Raw genomic sequence first — 6,273 nt, 5'->3', positions numbered from 1 at the left:
CCTCCAATGAGCTTTAATGCACGACTCCTCTGCTTCAACTCCAATTCAATGTCAATAAAACCTCGCCCTTTGACTAATGTATTTGCCGTGAAGAAGCCCAATCTCTAGGCATCATGCCATGAGCTCGGGGTATAATATCATATCACACACACCCAGAAGATCCAAAACGCTATCTACCCATGCAAATCATTTTATGGTGGTCCTATTGTTCATTCCACTAATTACAAGGTGTAGAATACTTCTGCCAATCACCTAATTTTGAAGGGTCCCAACCATTTTCAAAACAGAAGGAGGCCTCACGTGGAACTTCTACATCACCTATACCTTTATGCCACCTTAATAAGAATCTACCTATACCTTTATGCCACCTTAATAAGAATCTACCTACCACCAGGGCTACCCATAGCTTCTCACAAATACACCATGCATTTGGCTCGGGATTGTTCCCGAACCATACCACTTGACCTCATGCCAACTTCATGGTGTATTATGGACCATCCACACCTTTCCAGCCTGACAGTAACTTCACCACCGACTTAGGTGACTTGAGGTCATGGTGGTTACCATTAGGAAGGGGGGTATGTTAACTACTCCATAGGTTAATATGATTTCACTCACCTGACCTACCATAAGGTGCTTTGACATTTTACTCGCTCGAATGGGCACTTAAATTTTATAAGGCGATGCTAGAACATATAAAGGAACCTTACCTTGTGCTTAATTTCAAATAAGGAAAGTATAAGGACTTTGTGTACATATTTGCTTATGACTAGCAATAGAGGTTGGACCATTTTTAAGTTTGGCTGACCTAGTGCAAAAATTAGTCACTTTTATATAAGTCATTTTTTACAATAAGAAATACATAATCATTCCCTTGTAATAGAATACGCATGAGCTCTTCTCTTCCCTCTGCTTGCTTACACGCATGCTATTAAATCTTGATTACTTGGTGGATGCATGCTATATAAGTTTGTTTAGGTTTTCTTCTTACATAAGCTTCCTCTTCTTCCCCTGCCTTTTGTGAGAAAGAACCATGTAGACAAATCTCTTTTCCAGTGTGACAATAGAATGAGGACATGATGGACATGCTAGTTCACGCATATCAAGAAGTTGCATTTGTGGCTCCAAGGCAAGACTTGACAACACCTACTTTGGTAAGGCTAAGATGGGTGGGTGGGTGTGTGTGTGTTTTTGTGTGTGTGTGTGTGTGTGTGTGTGTGTGTGTGTGAGAGAGAGAGAGAGAGAGAGAGAGAGAGAGAGAGAGAGAGAGAGCGATTTTTCTAAGGCCTAATTACATTCTTTAAAAATATCTTAGAGGAGGCCCATAAAAAGATCTAGAATTTTGGTTGGAAATCAACTATATATCCCAAAATGTTAAAACTTTGACAAGAAATTACAAAGAGAGAGATGAAGATAATTTTAAAAAAGGCGGAGAGATAAGATAAAGTTAATAAAGTAAAAGGTGAGTTAATAGAGAGAAGAGAAAGGAAAGCAAAAATATTTAATAAATCAACACCAACCTTTGTCATCATCATCCTCTAATCGAGCTCCCTTGCTTTCATTGGCCAACCATGAAGCAAAGCCTTTCATAAGCTATCTTTTAATTAGCAATGTGTAGCTCCAAAACTAATCAATTAATACCTCAAACAAGTGTGAACAACTAGTCGAGCTTCATGACCCATGAAGCAAAGCCTTTCATAAGCTATCTTTTCATTAGAAATGTGTAGCTCCAAAACAAATCAATTAATACCTCAAACAAGTGCGAACAAGTATAGAGAATCTCTCAAAGCTAGCTGCACTTCAACTTTAAATCCAATGAGTTTTTATAAGCACACCAAAAAATGAACAAAATTAATGGCCTTTTCCTTATCATTGTTGGTGTCTTATCATTAATTTTAAAAATATCATAAATCCAATTAAGCTCCATCTTTTGTTTGGCCTTTTAAAGACCATCGTAACTATAGCTTCTTGCCTTCAAGCCCAAAGGCTCAACCCATAGCTTTACATCTACAAAAGGAGCTCCAACATTTGTAGCTACTAAGCAACATCATTCTAATTTTCTCTCTTCCATTCTTGCCTTCAAGCCCAAAGGCTCAACCCATAGATCTACATCTACAAACGAAGCTCCAACATTTGTAGCTACTAAGCAACATCATTATAATTTTCCCTCTTCCATTTGTATCATTCATAAGAGTGATAATTTGTAGTATATATGCAAAATGATGTTGTATGCAATATGAGGTCTCGTGCATTAAACCTAATGTATGAGCTCTTTATGTATAAGGGGTTATGCATGAGGTCTTATGTATTACACCTAATATATAAGGGCTTATATATAAGTGGCCTAATTCATAAGGCTTACGCATAAGAGGCCTAATGCATAAGGGATTACATATTAGACCTAATTTGTAAGGGCTTATGTATAAGAAACTTAATGCATTAGGATTATGCATAAGGGCTTATGTATAAGTGGCCTAATGCATAAGGATTATGCACATAAGTGATCTAATGCACAAGGAGTTATGCAGTAAGACCCATGCATAAGGGCCTATACATTAGGCCTTATGTATAGGGCTTATACACAAGCTGCCTTATACATTAGGCCTTATGTATAAGGCTTATACACAAGCTGCCTAATGCATGAGCCTTGTGCATTATGTCTAATGCATAAAGCTTATGCGCAAGCCCTTATACATATAACTTGATGCATTGATTTTACACATTAAGTCTCAAGGAGGAGAACTAGTGTTATATATTAGGTCAATTTGCTTTTGTATGATGTAGGATGATAAAGGAGACGACAAGCATGACGACAATCATGAGGATGACTCTTTGAAGGGAAATTAGAATGATAACAATAATTATGAAGTGTGCACAATCTTAACCATGGGGCTAGAAAAAACAACACATGGTAAAGACAAGTGCAAAGCATTGTATTTCATTCCATATAGGAAAAAGATGCTCAAAGCATGGCCATGTATTGTTGCCTTCTTATAACTAGCCATATCTAGGCTTTAAATATCCATATAAAGACCTTTTGGTTTCCTAACCACTACATCCCAACCAATCCAATCTATGTCACCTCTTACACATGTTATAACTAATCTGGATATGATGACATTTTAGATCCACAAAGTCACCTTAGAACTAAGGATAACATGTTCATACTATTATGGATAGCCAAATGCTAAATAAACACGTGAAACACGTTAGGGAACAAGATAGCCATCCGTATGACCCCACGACACAAAATCATGGTGTACCAATCGTGTTCACTTAGATAGTGTGTGCCATGTAAGACCACATAATAAGAATAGATAGATGCACACCTATATGAAATAGCATGGAATGGAGTGGAGAGCATGTCCATGCTTTTCGAATGAAGGGGGATTATAGTAGTTGTCATTATAACCGCATCATATGTTGGTGTAGAAATCAAGTTGAGGCCCTCCCAACCAACTGTCAAGCATTGAAATAGGCAAATACAAACTGTTGAAACAATAAAAAAATGTACACATCCTTCCTCTCAATTATATGTCATGTGGAACCATGAAAAACCGTGAATCCAGTGTTGTCTTATGGATTGGAGGCATAGAATCTACAAAGTAGACCGCTCTAAAGATTGGAGAATCTGCATCAAAAAGCTGTTGGAGTTAGAGTATGGAGGTCAGATGGGTTATCCATGAGATCAAAGCAATGCAGAACATCCATATCACCTAGAACGCATGGCAAAATTAAAGTATAAACCACTAGAATCAAGTTCACAAGTGGGGTGTGTGGTATGAATCACATGCGACTATAATAAATAGATCAAAATATGTGAACCCTAGAGTTGAAAAACTAAATGAGTCAAATTTTGAAAGTCCCAAATTACTCTCATTAGAATCTCGCGAATATAAATTATCATAAGGGGCACTACATGTGCTTATCTATTTTGATGGCGAACATAAGAGAATTATCATAAGGGGCACTGCATGTGCTTATCTATTTTGATGGCGAACATAAGAGAATTATTAATCGGATTAAATATATCCTTCAAAGCATGCATGTAGGATAAGTGTAATAAGTCCACATCTATCTGACATAAGTTAGCCTCCTATGCCCGAATTAAACTCTCATGGGCCTAGGATATTTGAGAGATCTAAATCACCATGGGAACCATCTGCATGGGCTACATCCTATGCTATGACATCCACATCAGACATAATGATAACCTCTACATAACTAGTCAGCGCATGGACCACATCCTATGCTAGGATATCCACGTCAGACACAATGACAACTTTTGCATAACTTGTCGATGCACTTGAGGTGTCCAAAGTAACACATCTGGAGCACAATCATTCCGATGCCAAAGCACAATCATCCAAGACAAAAATATTTTTATTGCTAGCTGCCAACACATAACTAATGGGATAAAGTAGATACATTAAGTTGGCATCAACAAGGCTTAAGGTGACCTCCTCTAGATCATCAAAGTCCAGCAATTATCTAGCACTACTTGTATCGCTACATTCGAATGACTCAAAGCATGCATATATTCATCCTTGCAATCATTAGGCATGTGCTCATTCAGATCCAAACACGGGCAAGGCATTGTCAATCTATGTAGCCGGGCATGCGTCAACATTATTAAGACATGAGTGTGAGGAATCATCACAATTATCATGTCAATGGAAAAATAGTAGATTTTGACATTTATTTGGATCATTTTAAACAATTTAAAATGTTAAATACAAAATATTATCCGATAAATTCTAAGAATGTATACCTTGATTGCACATTACTACTTGCCTATCATGACATTAACTACACCTTTACCAAGGGAGTTTTCTATGGTGTTCGGGAGCTAAGTAAAATACTGTCTAAGAATACATACATGTCATGTCCTTGATTGCACATTACTACTTGTCTATCATGACATTAACTGCAACTTTACTAGGGGAGTTTTATATGGTGATTGGGAGCTAAGATATTACAGTAGATGATTGTGCTCTTATGAGGTCCTCTATAAGTATGATTAGTAGGATCATGAGAGTTTGTAGCTTTCACTACTAGATTGTTAAAAAAACACATGGGCACAATGGGGAGAAGTGCAAAGCATTATAATAGGCAAGAGATAATGAAAAAGATGCTCAAAGCATGGCATATTGTTGCCTTTTGGAAGGTATACAACCCCCACCTTAAATAGCCAAACCTGGGATTGGAATATCTATAAAAAGATCTTTTGATTTCCTGACTGCTAGACTCCACTCTCTATAACCTCTTACACATGTTTTATGGCTACATGAGTATGACATTTTAGATCCACTATGCCACCTTAGAACTAAGGATCCTAATGTTGTGGACGACAAAATTCCAAGTCTTAACACAAAAAACAAATTTTGAGCCATTGGCCTTGTCTTAATTTCTTTTGTACATAAAACCTTGAATGTGGGCAAATGAGTCTTGTTTCACATCCAAACCTTATAAATGCACCATTGGGACCACACATACAAAGCCTCTCCACCACCATGAGAGAATTTCACTTGTCAGTTAAGCATCTCTCTTATCTAGGAAGGGAATAGTATCTCCAGGAGCAAAAGGCATCTAGAGATGGTGAAATTATCCATCAAGAATTTTTTTTCTTGTTTATTTAGTTTCTCAAAGAAACATACAAAATGCATGTTTAAATACAAAATAAAGACTCGGATTTACAACTTTCCTCAAAATGTTCTCAAATTTACCTCTTTTCAAAAACATTTTGGTTCTAAAAAAAAGGTTTTGTGAATTCCTTAAAACTATTACCCTCTCATTTTTTCCCGTTTCTTAAAAAAATGTACACTTTACATGTTTTCAATACAATAAACAATCTCAAAATTATAAATTTCTCCATAAATTTGAGAGGCCCTTCATCTCTTCTCAAGTCTTTATTTTTGTTGAAAAAATATGCATGAGACAATTAAAAGTAAGAAACGTTTTCTTTAGATGTGCACATTAATTATTTAAAAAAATAGGAAGCATCATACAAGTTTTTGAGTTTTATGTCAAGTTTTTCAAAGAAACACAATACAAATGTTTATCTTTGCATGTTATTTCCATATAAAAGGTGTGGTATCTTTTTTTTATATGTCAAAACCTCAAGGTAAAATTGCATGACTCTTGTACTCTTCAAATATAGTTTCGCGGGTTTGGAAATTTTTTTAAGTAGACATAACTCCTACATCTAATGTCTAAATATAGCTATTCAACCACTTAAATCAAAGGGAAAAAGCCATTTGAAAACATTTAAAG

The sequence above is a fragment of the Cibotium barometz genome, chromosome 60, assembly GCF_041138505.1.
Source record: "Cibotium barometz isolate CiBa-2024 chromosome 60, ASM4113850v1, whole genome shotgun sequence".
Taxonomy (NCBI): domain Eukaryota; kingdom Viridiplantae; phylum Streptophyta; class Polypodiopsida; order Cyatheales; family Cibotiaceae; genus Cibotium; species Cibotium barometz.
This window is presented reverse-complemented; position numbering follows the sequence as displayed.